Below are 19,937 nucleotides of genomic sequence, written 5' to 3'. Positions count from 1 at the left end.
TCTGCAATGGACAGGGAGCGTGAGGCTAATTACATGTGAGAGTTAAGATGGTGGAAACAAAGAAAGTGCTGGTGTGTGTGTGTGTGTGTGTGTGTGTTTGTGTGAGCCCATGTGTGTGTGAGCATGCCCTTTGTTTGGTTCATGATATCATTCACTTTGTGTCCTTTGCTGTTACCATATCTCAGTGACACAAATTACTCTTACCTCTCATTACTCCATGCTGGTGTCCAAACTTTGCCCGTCTCACAGTGTGTGTGTGTGTGTGTGTGTGTGTGTGTGTGTGTGTGTGTGTGTGTGTGTGTGTGTGTGTGTGTTTGTGTGGGCAGGACAAAGGGACATTATACAGGCCTCTATCTCTTTTCTCTCCACCTTGTCACAGTGCTGTTGGCCGACCTGTTAAACCTGTAGCAACCTCGGCGGAAAGGAGAAAGGATGGTCAGAAATAATTCTGCATTACTATTGGGGAGAGCAGCATTTCATTAGGAAGACAGTAGAACCTGTTAATGTCTTTTTATGACCTCCAAATACAAGTGAGGTAAAGCAACAATATGCCTGCCTGAGAAAACTCACAGTTTTTAAAAAGTTTTTAAAATATCAATTTTTTCAATCTGTAAATCTGAAACTGTTTAACGTTATCAGCTGTCAAAGAGTTCAGTTTTTAGATACAGAAAATAATGTTGAAATTTTGCCAAAGAAACATTTTGAATTGGTTCTTTACTAAACCTTTAAAGTTTTATCCTTGACACTGTACAGTAACATTATATGTCTGTGCTTTCATTAAGTCATATGAACTAATATAAACTAAAAAACAAAACCTTAGTGTAGTAATTTAGTGGTTTGGAGCTGTGCAGCATGTTTGGTGTTATTTGCCGTCACTTTGATATAATGTGATGAATGGAATTCATTTGTGATGCTTGGACTCAGGAAACAATGTCTTTGTTAGTCTGGATTTGAATAATCCACATAAAAAGCTGTGAACCCTTTTCATCGGGACTATTTTTCTGGTACAAAGCATAGTCATTTCTAAACACTGTGAACCCTACAAACAAAACTCAATTCACCTCCATTTTTGGTATTGTTTTATTTTAGATCTTAAAACTATGACAAACAAGAAGAGAATGAAAAATGTGATTTTTCAGCAGCGTTTCTGCAGGATGGCACCAACATCACACTGGTAAAGGCTGAAGACTGGTAAAAAAAATAAATAAAAAAAGCCATCACCTCATGACACCTGTATTACTTTTTCTTTTTTTTTTTTTTTACAAGTCTGTTTTCTCCCTCCCTTTCCTCATCGCTCCTTTTGTCTCCTCCTCTCCCTTTCCTTTCGATCCCTCACTTCTTGTCTTTTTCTCCCTCTCCTCCTCTCTCTCTTCCTCCCCCCTCAGGCCAAACTGCAGCTATCAGATTTCTCTCTGCTTGGTTCTTTTCAATTAGACTTGCTCACTTTCCCCAACCCTCTGTGAGTGTGTTTGTGTGTATATCAACTGTTGTGTATTTCTTTGCTTTGTGTGTCTGGATCTGTGTGTGACACCTTAGGAAAAGACACCATGGTGAATTCTATTAAGAAACCGCTCATTTTCCAACACTCAAAACGCAGTAAGTGTCCACCCTCTTCTCTTCTCTTCTCTTCTCTTCTCTTCTCTTCTCTTCTCTTCTCTTCTCTTCTCTTCTCTTCTCTTCTCTGACTCACTCTATTAGGGCAGATGAGAGCATTAGTGGTGACAGCTGATTGCATTATAGGTGACTTTATTGCACTCACTCGTAGGCAACAAGGGACACATACCATCTTTCTTTCCCCTTTAAAAGCTATGATTACAGAAATAATTTTGACTGCGTAGAACTAATGACCAGCTGCGACAGCGTGGCTTTCGTTTTCACCTTTTAGGTCTGTGATCTTTCTCTCTCTCTCTCTCTGTGTGTTTGTGTTTGTCATCATGGCAAAATGTGTTCTTGCAGACACCTATAGCCGTACACTTTACACAGCACAATGGGAAAGTACGTCCAAACATTTGACTGCTAGTTTTCATGTTTCTGTTGACAGATTTTTGAGTTTGTGCCAGTTTATCAGGGTTCTAACACCAAATGGGTAGAATTGCCACCATAATGGATTTTTATTTAATTTGCATAATGTGAAAAAAGAGTAATGTGACATCTACTTTTTGGATTTCTGAAAACCGCTCCTTACTGCTTGTGGCTTTAATTTTGGGAAACTGTTGCTGTTCTCCATTTAAAACGATCCAAGGAGAAAATGGGATTAAAGGTACCCTGTGGAGTTTTTGACCATTACCATACGAAGCAATGTTTTGGGTTTTTTTTTTTGTATCACACATGCACATGCACGTGATGCATTGCAAATTTTTTTCGCTGAGAAGGGTAATAATGCAAATGTGTAGCACAGGTAAGCCATCAAACATGGAACACCCACTGAACAGCTGAATGTCCCACAATGTACGGCCACTTAATCCAACCAAAGTGCACAAGACACAGCAGTTTCAAACCTGAAACATTCTGTAGAATGGGCGGAGAAAATTCACAGACCTGGTCACTCACTGTCCAACAAAGCACATCAAGGTGGAACAACAACCACATAACCAGTCACTGACAGTGGGATTTCAGTAGTGCTGGTGTCGGGGAACACCTGGTCCAGCTCCTGAATCAGCACCATGGACAGCAGTTGTGTCAGTAACATGAGCAACATGAATATAAACATATGTGTTTACAAGAAAGCTCCACAGTGTACCTGTATGTCCCTGAATGGGAGAAAAAAAAAAGCCTTTGTAATTACTGTACAGTAGTTACTTTCCACCGCAGACGGTTGCCTTTGAGAGATTCAGCCAGTTACACTGAGTCCTGCAGCCCAACAATAATCTTTCTTTTGGACGTACAAAATGGTGCAGGTGGAGGAAACCCATACATCTCCAGTCTGTGTTTCCCGGTGAGCCATCCATCAACGACATGAGTAAGACGGCTTCCCCCCTGTGCACCGTGGGACGGGTAAAGAAGTCAAACTTGGAGGTCAGCTTCTTCACACACACTTGTCCTTTAGGTACAGTTAACTGAAGGTCCGCTATATTTTTATACAAGATTATTTGGTTTCCCCAGTTTATTCGGTTTAAATGTGAATTTGGAGCAACACAATATCACTGTTGACGTTGTTCAGACTGTGTGACACCAGAGCCGATTTATTGCAGAGAAGATAAGGTGTGTGTGTGAGGGAGAGTGTGTGTGTGTGCAGTGTATAAGACAGCCTGGGGGTTAATTAGAGAATAGTAAACAGAACACATGTGGCAGTTTAATATCCCCTCTGTCTTACAGCCCATGTCACAGCCCACCTGCTCTGTTGCTATCTTTCTGGTGTGTGTGTGTGTTTATCTGTATGGTCGGGGTCATGGGCGTTCCCCCCACCAACTATCCCAGAGGCACTAACACCCCCTCCCTGCTCCCCACGCGCGCCCCCACACCCGCCCACACACCCTCACACAGCCGTGTTGGTGCTGGTGCAGGTGTGTGTGTGGTAAGGAGGTAATTTAAACCAGATGAGGTGGTGTCTTTCAGCCTGTGGCCCCATCACTTCATCAATATCGAAGAGAGGGAGGGGTGAAGGAATGAGGAGATGGATGGATGAGTGGGTGGAGGAGAAAGAAGAAAGGGAGCATTATCTCACAAAAAATGTAAATGAGTGGGAATCTATCTATCTATCTATCTATCTATCTATCTATCTATCTATCTATCTATCTATCTATCTATCTATCTATCTATCTATTGAGTAACAACATGTTAGTACAGATGGAAAATGTTTTTTGAACATCCTTTGATCCAATATTGGTAGTTCGATGCTGCTTTTACGGTATGTAAACTGAACGAAAGGGAATCGAGTAACCAAATGTCCCATATACTGTAGTTTTTCAGGATAATTTTCTATTATTAATGAAGACTTTGAGGGAGGAAAAAGCTGCCACAGCAGCTGCGAATGCACATTTTTGAGACAATTTGAATTTGTACATATAGATCATATCTACAGCTTCATAAGTAGAATCAAGATTTCAGCATAATCATCATGTATTAAAAATTATAGAGAGTTAAAGGATCAGGGTGTTAATTTACAGTATATGTTTGTCAAATATGTACAAAAACATCAAAACATCAGAATAAGTAATTCCATCTAATAATAAAAATAGTTATCATGATAATTCAACGTCCTATGCAATAACATACATGTAACATTTAACTAAATCTTTATTTCTAGTTGCTTTTGTCTCTTAGATTAAAATCATTGATGTTTTAGTCCATCTGAAGATAAAAATCTGAATGATGATTGAATTTAGAATTTCAACAGTCTCATCCTTTAATAACTACACACAGATTAAAAGTTTGGTTATGTAAAAAAAACATAAAATGAGAACTTCCCTGACAACAGAAACTCCCTGTGTGTAAACTGGGAGTTGTTGTCGGAGCTGAAGGCAATCATATTCACTCATCCATCACACACTTGCTCTCCCCTGTGTCTGTTCATTGTCAAACTACTGTCTGTTTATGAAGCCTCTGGTTTCCTAATTATAACCACAAATTTCATAGGAGGTCTGGTTGCAACATTTAAGGCATTTATGCTCGACGACAGGGTGCTTTTTCCCCCGAGCGTCGTAGTCTGAACTTCAGCAGTTCTTCCAGCGTGAACCAGCGACCGAGCAACAAAAGACCAATCTGTTAGACCAATAAATGAGCAGTCAGGTGTGTGTGTGTGTGTGTGTGTGTGTGTGTGTGTGTTTGTGTGTGAGTGTGGGGCAGTAAATGAACACTCTCTCTATCTCTCATCTATCAAAGGCTTGACACCAGGAGCAGCTGTGAGAGCGCACACACACACACACACACACACACCCACCCACACACACACACACACACACACACACACACCCTCTCTACTACTTTAGCAATTTGGGATAATTAGCCTACTATACAATGTCCGCCTGTGGTCCCCAGGGGTCCTGTGGGCTGAGTGTGCGTATGTGTGTGTGTGTGTGTTTCTGTGGGTGTCTGGTAAGGATCAGCTGTGTTAAGCGTCCCGTGACATCTAAACTACTAATTCATTGCAACATTAACGGCATTGATTAACATACAGCTATAGACACACTCACACACTCGCACACACACACACACACACACACACACATCTGGGGAATCCCTTGTGATGCCAGCCAGCATCCGGGTTTTTGACAGTCTGTTAAAACACAAAAAACACAACCTGCACATAAACACACACACATTTTGTTGTTGTTGTTTGTTTGAAAATACCTTTTCACATAAAATGCTTTTGGTGCTATTGAAAGCTGCTGGAAATATTACCATGAATATTCGAACTCAGGCTAACATACATGTTGTGTATAAGAGACAATGTGCTCATATTGTAACAGGACTTTCACATCAAAAGTTTAGTTTTGAAATAGAGTAAGCCACAGTGGTGTCACTACTCTGATTTTCCACCAGGTTGTGCAGCCAAAGTTCTGCTAAATTGAACTGACCTCCACAGACTGCAGTTTTATTACAGCGAAGAGTGGAACAAAAGTTAGTTTTGTGCATCTCTGAATTGTCTGAGTTATGTAAGACAACATCCTAGTTAGCCTCTCCTGTGCACTACTTTGCGTAAAGTATTTGTTCTTTCATCTGAAACCTTTGTGAGATGCAAAACAGGCACAAGTCTTCACACCAAAGGCAAATATGCTTTTGCAGAACATTTCATGTATTATTACACAAATGAGTTTTGTTCTGATACTGAGAACCCAACCTATGTCCCAGTTGTTCACTCTGCACTCATTTTATGTTTCAGGCATGAATTCATAAACAGCAAGAACAAAATGAAGTGCTTATTAATAAATGCAAACATGCATATTAAAATTTCTTGATTTTTGAGTTACACTGAGGGACCTTAAATGGACTAAAACAAAAAGAAAACAAAAACAAAATAATTGGGTGCTCTGGTGGCCGATAGGAGTTCACAATGAATCATAAAGCACTTGGTTCAGGTCTGGCTCAGGACCTTTGTTGGGTGCCGATCCTCATCTCTCTCTCTGTCTCTTGACTTCCTACCATCTCTCTACTGTTGCTTCCTAATGAAGGCATAAAATGCCCCACTTAAAAACATACAATAACAACAAAGAGCCATCAATCTAAGTTTTATTGTCCTTTTATACATTTAACAAAAGTAGAACTGACGGTTCTTTGATTTTGCTGCCGGGCTGATACATTATCATTTCTGTCAGTATATTACTGTTAAGAACAAAGAAACACATTTTCTTGTATACAAACATCCATAATGATGTGCATTACTGTATTACATAATGTGCTTGTTTTATTGTGAGTATATTAAATTGAATTGGGATACACTTTAACAGTGAAACAGTAATATGGCCTATGTTCCTGCCTTCATGTTCAAATTTAAGATGATGATGAAATATGAGCTCAACCAGGTTATTGTACGGTAGATGAGAAGTGAAGCTTAGAGACACTCTGTCCTGGATGGAAACACCTTGTGTCCCCAAAGCTGAAGGTTCTTCTGTTTATGTTTAGTGGTTGTTGCTGCACAAATCGTGACTGGCGAGCAGAAGGGAGCAGAAAACATCTGTATGTGTTTCATTTCAGAGCCAATGGCCGGAGAACAGACAGAGAGAGTTTTTGTGTGTGTACTGTACTTCAAAAGAGAAAGAGTGTGTGTGCGCATGTAAGACGGGAAAGATAATGATGTGTAACTGCGCCTGTCTCTGCTGCTATTGAGGCTCAGTGTCCTACTGTGACAAGAGCCAGGTGCTGGTGGGAGAGAGAGAGAGCGAGAGAGAGAGAGAGAAATCAAGCAGCAAATCAATAACATGATGATTGGAGATGATTACACTTCTCCTTCCCTCTCTTCCTGTGTATACGTCTAAATGCGTGCGTGTTTTTTTTTGTCATCATGAACTCCTCTCGTCTGCTCCTCTCCTCACAATCTGTCCAATCAGACACACACACACATACACACACACACACACACACACATACACACACACACACACACACACACATACACAGACCTATACCATACATATGCACCTCTTGTGCTTTGGCTTTCATTGCACAAAGAAGGAAACTCTTTCTTTGAAATGTAAGTATATGTAGTTGATATATATATATTGAGGAACAGGCAGTGTGTGTTAGACTGAATAAAAAACCTTTTTGAATTGTACAAAGCAGGACAAAAAAAACCAAACATTTGTTGGTCATGTCTATTGATCAGGTCGTGGTCCTTCTCTCTCCCTGTCTGTAATGCTCTGCAATTGCTCTCTGACCTTATTGCTCTGTCCACAGCCTGTAGAGGAAGAAAGAAAGTGAGAGAAAGAGAACCTTTGTTCCTTTCATTGACCCGGCCACAAAACAACTATTTTCATTTTCATTTGTCGTCTTTGTCTTCTTTCTTTCTCCTCTAACTGCCTGTTTTCACTGCTGCCACATCTTTCCGTCACTGCTTATCTTTTATCTTGCTCTCTCTCTCTCTCTCTCTCTCGCTCTTTTTCTCTTTCTCTCATTTTGACTCTCTCTATCTCTCTCTCTCTGAGATGAGCTGAGACGGAGACACGCAGAGGGAGAAAAAATCAGAGAGTGATGGAGGTAAAGATGGAGAGGGGAGGTAAACAGACAGACAGAAGAACTAAGAGATAGGGAGGCAGCTCTCCATGTCTGTGATCTCGGTGTGAAGCTGATCCCTGCTTGGCCCAGTTCTTTACCTCCCTCTATCTTTACAACTCTCCATCCTTTTCTCTCTGTTTATTTCTTTTTAGTTTTGTCATACATCCTGCTATAGGTTGCTTAATTTTGAACTAGTAATTGCAACTTAAAGACTTTAGTGTTTTGATTTAGGTTATGACCTCCATTGCAGTTTTTTTGCAGGATTTTCTCCAACTTTATCTCTTTTCTTTGTCATCCTTTCCCCGTCTCTGCATGTAGTGATCCATCTGCTGACATGTGCCTCTGCACCCCACAATTACTGTCACGTTTGGCAAAGATTAAAGTCAGGAGGGTGGAATGATAAGCAAATAGGATGTGATGTGACTAACAATGTGTCAGTGTCAATGTGTATTTGTCTGATACTCATGTTCACTTCCAGCAAAGTTTGATACTTTTTGGCTGGACTGCATCAGCGGGACCACCCTTATAGACGCAATGTCTCTTGTTGACTGGCTGACTGACTGACTGAGTGCTGAAGCTACAGCATTGGTGGGCTGGCCGAGTGTTGGACTTTCCTCATTGGCCATTGCTCTTTCAAAATGATTTGGCGTGTTTCAGTTTCTATTCACACCATTAGGGAGTGTTTACTTAGCACCTTTGTCACTGGATTTACCAACTTTGCTTTTTTTTCCCAAAAAGCACCTCGCCCAACTCTAGCCTCTCTGGACAAACCTTAGCTACTTTCTGTAGAATCGTCAGTACTGCCCCATGAGTCTAGTGTAAGGCTTTCTCCTTGTGTATTACGGGCTGTACAGCAGCTGACATGAATGAGCTTCTAACTTTCTCCTTGAGTGATCATTTTACAAGTACATACACCCAAAATCACAGCACAGTTTTTGTCTTTAACAAAGACAAAGATAATAACATTGTCGCTGTTATAAAATCAGGATTTTAGCTGCAGCAGTGTCTTGTTTTTTTTTTTTTGTTCACACCGGCCTGTGCGTGCCCAGTGTTTGTGAATGATCATGTAATATACATTTTCAGGTGTGTCGTCTGGACGTAGATTGGTTTTGTTTCATAATGCTGTTTTAAAATTAAAACATATTAGCGTAACCTCTGTCTGTAAATTAATCAAGAGTCATGGTGCATTATTCAGCTCAATTTGTGATGTGATACTTTATTTTGAAAAAGTGTTGGTGTACTTGGACATTAATCTTGCTCTCTTCCTGGATTTCTTTAATCCTTTGAGACATTTTTTGGACATTTATGATCCTTTTCTATAGAGGTGACAGTGAAGAGATAACAAGAAATCGGGAGGCGAGAGAGATGGGAAACAACATGAAACAGAGGTCCCCAGCTAGACTTGAACCTGGAATGATGCATGGTCAGTGCTGTTAATCTCTAGGTCTCTCACAATACTCTGCAGGGTTTCATAAACTGCTGATCAGAACATGACACAAAGAGACAAAAGAGGCAGGAAGAGACAGAGAAAAAGCCTTGTCTTCCATCCTCAAAGCTTTGCTGTGAATTTTATTTTGTGGGTCGAACTTCTAATGTGTTGGAGACAGACTCTTCATGCACTGACATGTCAGGCGTGTGTGTGATTGTGTGTGTGTGTTCTTAAGAGAAATATCAGCACAAACACCTTCCTGCTCGTATCACGCCTTCCTCCTCTGCCTCTGTATTTGACCTTGTTGCTGCAGAGCCTGAGGGGGGGAAGGGGAGAGAAAGAGAGTGATTGGGTTGGCAGTCAAATCTCCTTCTGTTAACGAGCTGTCATCTGCAGACTGGAGTTCCCACACATCCAAACAGACCTCGAGTTCATGTGCCGCCGACCTGCTATTCACGCTGACCCTTCATAATGTGTTTATCCATAAATATTTGTGTAAACTCGCATCAAGATTTGACCATTAAAGTTCTCCATCAAAATATTCAGGATAGCTTTTGGTGTGGCCTCTGAACCTTTTTATGTGTTTTTTCTTTTGGTAGTTCACTGTCTGACACACACACACACACACACACACAGAGTTGTCCTTAGAGTTCAAATTTTGACCTTTTGACCTTCATGGTCAAAGGTCTTGACCAATCAAGTCTAAATGTGAACAAAAGGGGCAATGGACTCCCTTGACTGTTCATTACAGCTTTCTCTCTCTTTCTGTGTGTGTGTGTGTGTGTGCGTGCGTGTGTGTGTGTGTGTGTACGTGTGTGTCAGCAGGTTAAGAGCCTTTCCATTGGCACCATAGAGACAGAGTGAATAGACTCTAATGATTGATTTTTATCCTTTCACCCCCCTCTCTGTGTGTCTTTCTCTCAACGTCAAAGCTGAAATCAGAGTCAGAGTCACGAGTTGCAGGACATGATTCAAACACACACACACAGTTGACTCGGTCCAACCTCTAATGCCTCAGGTTGCAAAAAAAAAAGAAAGATATGATGCAGGAAATGCTTTCAGAAATATGCATTTTTTGTGTTTGTTTTATAAGAATTGAATTTAAAAATGTTATCTAAAATGAGACAGAGCTTCTACATTTACATTTTTTGCCATTTTCATCTTTGAACCTTTGGTTTTGACACTTCTCTCTATTTTTATCAAATGTACGCATAAGAGAGTGCAGAGTTGAATAAAAACCTGAGACTGCTTGATGAAGCATATTTTCATTAGATTTCACAGAAAACTGAAATGAAATCATAGTTGCTGTCAGATAGACTCATACAGCAGAGTCTTGCTCAGCTCCTTCCCACTCAGTGACTGCACATCAAGAGGCCAGTGTATCAGCTGTTTGTTACTCTAGTTACTGTACTATGGAGTTGTCATCCTTGCTTAGTAATGATCTTTGGCTTTTTTATTTTCCAGGCCGGGGTCTATTAGTTCTCTATTTAAAACCCCATGAGGGGAGGAGACCTCTGTGTGTGCAGCTATCAGCAGGGAGCACATCGGAGTCTCTGCAGGTCTGACGGTTGCTGATAAGAGCTGCATGATTAACACACACACGCACACACACACACACACACACAGAGGGGCTGGTGGTGGTAGTCTATTGTTGGGGGAACAACAGACGTCTGGGTGAGCGCTGATAATCAACCATCAAACCAGATTTTACAAAGCATTTTCTAGAAAAGCGTGACAACATGGAGCGCTCAGTTGCTCTACATGAGCTCGACAAAACTACCAGCTGAATAAAAACATCAAGTCACATTGTACAAACATAGAGTAAAAAGTAAAAAAAAAAAACAACAAAATAAAATGCCAGATAATAAAAGTTTTATTGTGTCAATAAATAGCCTCATAATTTCTGTTGCTAAATATAAGACTTTCAACCATCATTAGATTTTTGTCAAATTAATAATAGGCTAATAAAGAAGGTCTTTGGAAACAAGCCACATTTGTAATGATTTGTAAGTCAGAGTCACTGTTGATGCTGGTGTTTCTCAGATAAAAATCCAATTGTCTGTATACCCTTTTATCCCTGGTGTTACTCTGCATGTGCTTGTTTTCACTTTTGCTTTCTTGAAGAGAATAACTTCATTAGAAATGAATTTTTCTTTGGTCTTTCACTTGTTCCACCATCTGTCACTGAGGGAAACTTTGAAGGCGTTTCCTTTGTTTTCAGAAGGCCTCTTTCTGTTTGATCCCATGAAACAATCCAACTGATTTCACACGGACTTGTACACAATTAATAAAAAGATCCTTGTAGAAAATACTGTTAAAGACTGTCAGAGTCTTAACCTGAAATTATTATGATCCAATTACCCTTATATGGCTCCAACCTGCACTGTTTACTTGTTAATTTACTGTGGAACTGCAGTGCAGAAACTAGAAGTCCTTCAGACAATGTCAGACAAGGATTAAGAATTTGCATTGAACAAAAGGTCAGAATGACTTTGCTGAAGTTGACTTTGGAAGCCCCAAAATTCTGTTAACTAGTTTACACTGACTTGGCTAGAGCCTCCCATTAACTGAGCTGACCTAAGCTGACTTAACCAACATTTCCTCTCAGCTTTGTGACAAAGTTGAATGAGGCTGCGCTAAGAAACTGCAAAGAAAAAAAAGCCCTCAAAAGTGCTCAACCTAAAACCATTAAAGCATGTCTTTCTCAAACTTCCCTGTCATTTATTCCTCATTTATCCTCAGATCCCTTCTTCTGTTGGCTCGACTCCTCCAGAATCTGTTCGCGGCTTTGCTGGGGTGCGTTTCCCTAATTTATCCTTGCCCCCTCCTCCTCCTCCTCTAAACCCCCCCCACCCCCCTTTCGGTCCTGTCCCAGGTCCCTTGTGTCATGGAAATCCTTTGTTCCCCTTGCGTCCTATAACACATGCACACACACATGAACACAGATGGAGTGAGTTGGTCTATTTAGGCAGTCTCATCATCTGTCTAACAATGACAGTCTTTTGTTGGAGAATTGTCGGACAAAATAGTAAAGTGAGCACAGACATAATCCAAATTTCTTACTAGACTCATTACAGTTGATGAAAAGTAAGTTAATAAATATGTTAATAAATATCTTTTTGGAAAGAGAAGAAAGAATTATGTCTTCTCTTTTCTTCACTTTTCATAGGCAAAGAAATTCAATTTAATACCCTGATGAAAAAAGATAATGATAAAAAATAAAGATTAAAGATTTTTTTAGTTAATAACAACATCAAAGCCTTTTATCCCTTATCATTAATTTGGTCTTTTTTGAAAAACCTTCAGTGAGGTCTGTGTGGTTTCTGGTGATTAAACACATAACTTCTGCCTTTCATCTTTGTCTCAAACTAAAGGAAGCCAAGATATGATCCAGTTCTCCTCCACTAGAGTAGATACAGTATAACTCAATGGAATAACTGCATGGCTCTGCAACTCTGTCACACTGGAATCAGCAGTATTACATAGAGGGAGAGAGAGGCTCACTGGAAGTGAGGAAAAAGTGAGAGAGGGGGATTGGCTGGTGCATGTGTATGTGTATTTGTGCCAAACATCTATATGATATTCTCCACTGATCCATTTACTATCTTAGCTGACCAAGATTTTCCTGCGCAATAATCCACCCACTATATTGCATATCAGATTAAAACGCTATATAAATAAACTGACATTGACAATGACAGAATATAATGCAGCTCCATCTGCGTCATATCACTGTGTGTGGATGAGTCACTTTTCAAGTGCAGTACAGGACCCAAAATAATTTTATGATTTATTCCTATCCTGTCCATAATGTCCTGTTTTTAAGTTTTTGGGTGAGAAAATGGCAGAACTTTGAGAAATACTTTAACTACATAATACAGCTAGTGACCTTTGATATTTGGTACTTGTTAGTATGCATGTAGATAGACTGATTATACATTTGCTTTAACTTTTCACATAGAATTTTGTTTGTCTCCGGGTTATGAATGTCTGTTTATCATAAGACCTTGCTGTACATTTAAAGATACAACCAGTTTATTGTTTATTGAGTGTACACAATATACAAGTATTTTAAAACAGTTAAAGTTAAAATACTTAAGATTTAAGTTCTGCTTGATTTGGTGAAGCTCTTAGTCACTGCTGGTAATGTCAAGTGTTTGTAATACTTTCTGACCCATTTTAGGAGATTAGAAAGTTAATAATTGGCCTTGCTAATTTGCTGTGAGCAACCATAATCCAGTCTCATGTTATGCACACTTAGAGAGTGGTTTTTCACACAACAGCATACTTAACTGGGAGACCCATCTCCCAAAAACAACAACAGAACCTTAACAGTTCTTACTTTAACCCAAACCATGACCAATCCTCCTCTGCAATACCTAAAACTGATCAAGTAACAAAAATATCTGAAAATTATAATTTCCTTTGTAGATATATCAGCGATGAGCACTAACCTATTGCATTTCTTGTGGCTGTATGAATGATGGATTTGCATCTTAACACAGCTCTGACAATAATGAAGGGAGGAATCTGTAAACATACTTGAGAATAAGATAAATTACAAACTGTAACACTGAAGTGCACGAAGACCACTACCAACGATCAAAAGTACTATATAGACAGGTAATTACTGAATTTAAATGCATCAAATGGCTGCTGGTGAAAATAAATAGTGAGTGATATAGCACTGAGCAGCACAAAGAAAGTGAACAGAGTGATGGGATGACAGATTTAGATTTAGATTTTTATTGTTGCTACATGTCCTGAAAATGGCTCACTCTCCTGTGGCTGTTTGGAGTCCATCAAATGAACTATCAGTCTGCTTTCAGATCATCAGGTGAGGACTTAGATCTGATCTTCTTGTTGACAGTGCTTTGTGCTGAAAAGGGGTGTGCCAAATTAGCATGCGATGTGAGGTATGGGAGCTGCTGATATGACCTGACCTGATTTTAGCATTTTGTCTGTGATCACAGTGCTCCCTGGAGGGATCAGAAAGACATATTTTTCTTTGTAAAATGAGTGGTATTTGTGGTTTTTAATGCTCTAGGTTTCTTCGCTCTGCTGGAATACAAATAATTTAGCGTTCAAAGTGATAACAATCCAAGTAAGATGACACCTGGTTTCGAAATAAAAGCAAAATGAGAAAAAAAGTGTCCAAATTTGTAATTTAGTTCAAGAGTAGCCCAGATGTACGGAGTTGAGATAGTACATGAGATTTGAACTTATCTCTGAAGCAATCATTAAACACTTTTCCCCTCGGACATGGTTGGGTGACACTTTGTATGAACTAGTTTGTTTAAACCATATTTAACCCTTCAGGGTGTTTGTGGTCATGTGGTACTTGATACTTGATACTTAAGAGGAGGCTGAAGAGTTTCATTTGTCCTGGAAACTGAGAGTTTTTTCCAACTTCTCTAATCCACTGTGTGGCTTAAACAAAAATGTAATTGATAATTTTTACTGACATTATGAACATATCAAAACCTCACACATTCATTTAAGAGTGAAAATGGTTTTTAATTTTAAAAATCCAAAATGGATAAAACCCAAAACAGAACAAAGCCAGACATGTGCCCACAGTGTTTCATTAGGAAATGCCACGACTGCAAACATACTGTTGCTTGCACGAACACAACAACAGCTTAACAAGATAGCGCAGAAGGTTTAACAAGCAGGTTACTTCCCTGCCTCTGGGGCTGATAAAAATGTTTGTTTCCATGGCAACAAAGCATTGTTATTTTACAATCCACTCTTAACTGTCACCCCTTCAACTTTTTCTCCGTCTCCTATTTCTCTGTTCCTTCCATCGCTGCATCCCTCCCTTTTTTTTATCCCTCAGTGTTTATCCTTTTATCTTGACCTGCATCTCTGTCTCTCTCTTTTTTTCTTTCTCTCATCTCTCCATCCTCATCCTCTTCCTCTCCCTCCTTGTTTCACCATGTTTCTCTCTCTCTCTGCTTATTTTTTTCTTTTACCCATCTCTACTTCCTTCATTATAAAGCTAAGAGGATTTGGTGGTGGTGGTGGTGGTGTGTGTGTGTGTGCTGTGTCCCAAGACCCAATTAACCCCCTGAATCTCTTCTCTCTGCTGAGTTGTTGCACAAAATGAGAGACAATTTAAATGACTAGCTATGTGTGACATTTTCGTCTTTTGCAAACGGAGACTAAATTGTCCGAGATCACTGGAGGATCATTGAACTGTCTTTTCCTTGTATGAAGGTTGACATGTTGACACAGCAACGACCTGCGCTCAAACAGATGTGGCTTCAAATCAGAGGTGTGTCTGTGAAAAAAGCCGACTTTGAATTCATTGATTCAGTTCAATTTTGCTTATGTGGTGCCAAAGCATAACATACGTTATCTCACTTTAAGGTACTTTACAGGGTAAAGTCCTTCAAATCTTACAGAGAGAAAACAAACAGTTCCCATTATGAACTAGCAAATGGTGACAGTGGAGAGGAAAAACTCCCTTTTAACAGATTGGTTGTTATAATGATAATAATTATAGTGATACTTATATAATAATAATGTTATTGATAAAAACAGCAGCAATGATAGCAGCAGTTATAATCATAAGACTAATAAAATTGGTAATGATTTTTGTTGAAGATGTTCTTAATTTACTTTACACAATAGTAGGGACGGTAAATGGATCAGTGGTGCGCCTGCTGGTTGTATTCATTCCAATTAGAAAGTAAACAAACATTTCATAGGCATCGGAAATATTATTTAAATGCATGCATTTAACCAGAAAAAATCCTGTTGATAATTTTATAGGAAATAAGCGTTAAATCTCAGTAGAGCAAGAAATTAGTATCAATACATGGATATTGGTTTAATTTAAAATGAAATAACTATCATTTTTAATGTTTACGTACATATTATTATTCTAACATGCATATCTTGTAATGGAAAGGTCTAGTTTTTTCTCACTGAACACTGGATGCAGCCACCAGAGGTTGAAATGAAACTTCCTGTTGGATTACTGTATTAAAGCAGATTTTGTGTTTGCATGCTATATTGTCACAGACAGTTTCTTTTTTCAACAACAGCTTCATTTAATGATGTGAGAATGTAAACACCTCCTGCTTGGGAAAACAGAAATGTTCTCTTTCCTTAAATGTAGACTACAAAGACTACAGATTTTGAAAGTACCAAGATGTAACTAAAAAAAGTCAGTCTGAGTTGACTTTATATGACAATTTAACTCTCACATCAACCTACAGAACCTGCAAGTCATGAACTATTAGCCTTAAACATTTACTTTAGCAAGGTGGCCACTATTTGATTTGCAATGTCCTAAACAGACTTTCCCCCTTCTACAATTATTACAAAAGAACAGTTACAAAACCAGGAAAACAGGTACACTCAAAAATGATTCTGTGGCCCCAGATCCTAAGGAACCCTTGCCAATGTTTTTAACAAATGCACCCATTTACATATGTGTAACTTTCATTTGAATGGGCGAAGCACCATGTTGGAACATGGTATTCTGCTCTCTTATGGTTATTCTTTATATACTGAGAACTTTTCATTGAAGTCACAAATGCGCTGCAGTGCCAGATTTGCTGTCGTGTTCCTCTTGGCTTCTTTTTCTACTTGTGTCTCATTTTGTGCACCCTACTCTCATGTGCTGTATCCATTGTAACTCAGTCCTCAGTGTAGAAAATATTTGGTCACAATTTAAAATTGTCATCTAAAATATTTTGATGATGTAAGCTGACAGGGCAGGGTTACCTGAGAGGTAACAGTAAAAGAATTTCTTATTGTTTTATCGCACCACAGGATCATGCACCTATGTACGCATGCAAGCTCACGCGCACACACACACATATATGCAGTTAAAGGAGTCTAAGGGCTGTTGAAGGTATCAGGTGTGAGCCAGCTGTGAACACAGACTGGTTAATAAGCCGTCTGTGTTTGAATTAATGACTCATAAACTTGTCTATCTATCTGTCTGTCTGCGTACATGTGTTGCCTTAGTCTGGGTTTTGTAAAAATCGTTGTCACACCCAGGACAGAATAATAAACCTTTACTAATCAACATAGTAAATATTAAAACGATCTTTTCAAAATAAAATGTGATATCAACCTGCCCCCTGACTTAACACGATGCAGGTTGAAACTCATTCATGTGTACAATTTGATGTCATAAATATTTTTGAAGGTTAAAAATAACATAAATAAAAATACAGTAACTTTCCACAGCAGCCCATTACCAGTATGTAACTTTTCCTCCACACCGGAAAACTGTTAAACTGTTAGTGATACGACTGGAGAAATTGTCTGTCTATTGTATTACGAGACAAATACATCAGTTGTATCGTAGGATGTTCAGATCATGGTGTAATGGCAAATTCAGTTTAGGGTAAAGAGATAAAATGAAACTGCAGAGAGCAAAGACACATAAAATCCAATAAATGTAGTTTCCTAGATACAAAGACTTAAATCATTAAAGCATGAACAGATAGTTCTCAATGAATCCTTCCTGCTGTTAGAAAACTTTCATACAGTTAAAGTGATCTTATTTGCTGCTGTTTATTCTTTACAATGACAGAGAGCTGTGATTTGACTTTAGTTATTGTCAAGTCTGAAAATCTTAACTTAAGGACATAGGGGTGGTATTACACAGAGCCGCAGAAGGCTTTTCCCCAATGACCATCTCAAGTGCCTTATCATTCCATCAGCATCTATAAGAGGTCTTGAGGTTGCTGCTTTTCCAACAAGTTAAGGCACTGCCAGTGTTTAAAAGCATTGCTGTAGTGCACAGCTTTCTGTCCTTGTAGTGAGGACTAAAGAGAGCGCACCAACAACTTTGATAATTCTCAAGTATGAGAGGTTTCAAGCAGAGCTTGGAATTCATTATGACTAATGTGTTCCTGCTTTAATATCAGTTCTTGCACAATCAGGGCAGAGACGCATTTAGATTCAGATATGGATGGTGTTTCATTGTCATATGTGGCAAAATTGCAATATTATTGGTTCTGTTAAAACTGCAATTTCATGGCATTTTTTAGCAATATCATTGAATTAGCTATTAATCTGGTTATGGTTCCAACTTAGAAATTGTTCAAGCAATGTGATTGTAGTTGCTATAACTCTTGTATTTACAGTGTCAGAGTGCTACAATTATGCTGCAAATGGTTTATGTGTCATCACTTGGCCGAAGTCTTTGGGATTAGGTGTCTCCATTTTGACAGACCTATCAGCCTGACTAATGTTTATACTGTCTATCTGCTCCTCTACGTGCCTGACCATCTTAAAACCCACAGATCACAGATTCAAGCAATGTGGACAGACAGTTGTTCTGAAAAGTATCTACACATGTAAAAAAATGTTTTGTCATTTTATTGTTTTATAAGAATAAAGTAAGTGAAGCCTGTGTGCAGTCAACATTCTTAAAGTTTATTTCCTTTAAAATCTTGTCAATAGTCATGAACAGATGGCCTTTAGTTGTAGAGTGAGAAAAGGAAACACATTGCAAGGTGCACTGAGAGACCCTGGGTTTCAGTGATATAACTCTGTAACCCCATATTGCCCACATGGGTATCAGCTGCCATATATCTATTATAATGACACACATATGACCAGTTAATATGGACTCAACTATCTATCCTGCTGCTCTCTATCCACTTCCCTCCTGTAAGACATTTTGTTTGTGTTCGTAAGAATTCAGCAAATTATTGCACACATGATTAGAATATTTCACAAAGATTTAGCTGAAATACCTGAAGATAATATTGTTATTTTTTTATGGCTCAAAATGTTACTTATGTATCACCACCTCAAATCCAGGGTGATGATGTGTAATGATGAATTGTATTGAACAAAATCTGTTTTCCATTTCCCCTGTCCACAAGGTCAGAGGTCAGGGTCAAGAACAGGAGAAACAGCTTGGCCACTCTGTCTCAGTTGTGACTTGAAAATCTTGCTCCAGGACACTATCATTCACATTTGAACTTCACTCTACTGGCTTGTAGTCTTTAGTCAGTTTAGTGAGTTACCACATACCTGTCAAATGAGTTCACATCAAAATTTGGACATTTGTCTTGTCATTGCTCCTCTGTCTCTCATCACGTCTGTCTCTCCATGCCCTGCCCAGTAAAACAGAAATTACATGAAATAATTCTTGGGGTGCAGTAGTTGTCTTGGGGGTATCAGGTGCTTTGTGTGGCCCCGTCCTAATGAGCCACATGTGACCAGTTAAAAAGGACCCATCTGATCTGCCCATTCGCCTCATTACCACCCAATACATATTAATGTCCAGGGTCACATCTTATACATACAACATACATATTCATAGCACACATGCAGGGTCATATATGTATCTTAATGACACGGACATGACGGGTTTACTGGTGATATTCTCCTCTTTTCTTCTCCATTTTGTTTTATTATGACCAGCTGTGTGCTGGTCTTCTTAACTCTACAATACTGCATTTTCCTCTGCTCATATATAATGTTTACATGCTTGCGGGATTGCTCTGAATTAGTGCAGTGATTTCTAATGCTTTTCACTGGTGACCCTTTAAAGCAAAGCAGTTCATTTTTTTCTCCACAGATGGATTTATTTAAAGGATTTTCGGAGGTCTGAAGATTTGACCACTGGGAAACAAATATTTCATAAGAGGGAGGAAAAAAGCCACCATGAACATTTTTTCCTCTCGTAATGCATTAATAAACTTTTGAGTAATCAAATTTATCTTTGGACTGACCCCTGGGTTGGGAAACATAAAATTCCACTTACTAGTCAACTTGGTGTAGTATATAGTTTCACTGGGATAGTTAGTAGTTATCTGATTTTCTTTGATCATCATTATGACCATCATCATTGGTCATATACTTATAGAATTAATGT

General features: G+C 39.0%; 1 long non-coding RNA gene across 1 annotated transcript in view; it reads right to left on the bottom strand.

Moving 5' to 3' along the window:
* Window positions 1-4,856: 4,856 nt before the first annotated feature.
* The window catches only part of LOC139634310 (uncharacterized), a 20,243-nt gene continuing 5,162 nt past the window's right edge, over window positions 4,857-19,937 (bottom strand). Inside the window, exons 2-3 of the long non-coding RNA XR_011693942.1 lie at window positions 19,091-19,173; window positions 4,857-9,395 (exon numbers count right to left, since the gene is read on the bottom strand). This is a non-coding gene — a long non-coding RNA (uncharacterized lncRNA). The remainder of the gene's footprint in view (window positions 9,396-19,090; window positions 19,174-19,937) is intronic.

The sequence above is a fragment of the Trachinotus anak genome, unplaced genomic scaffold (genome assembly GCF_046630095.1).
Source record: "Trachinotus anak isolate AG129_WGS33_773 ecotype Australia unplaced genomic scaffold, CSIRO_AGI_Tana_v1 ptg000016l, whole genome shotgun sequence".
NCBI classification, from domain to species: Eukaryota; Metazoa; Chordata; class Actinopteri; order Carangiformes; family Carangidae; genus Trachinotus; species Trachinotus anak.
Note: the sequence above shows the minus strand (reverse complement) of the source record. Positions and strands in the feature narration are given on the sequence as shown.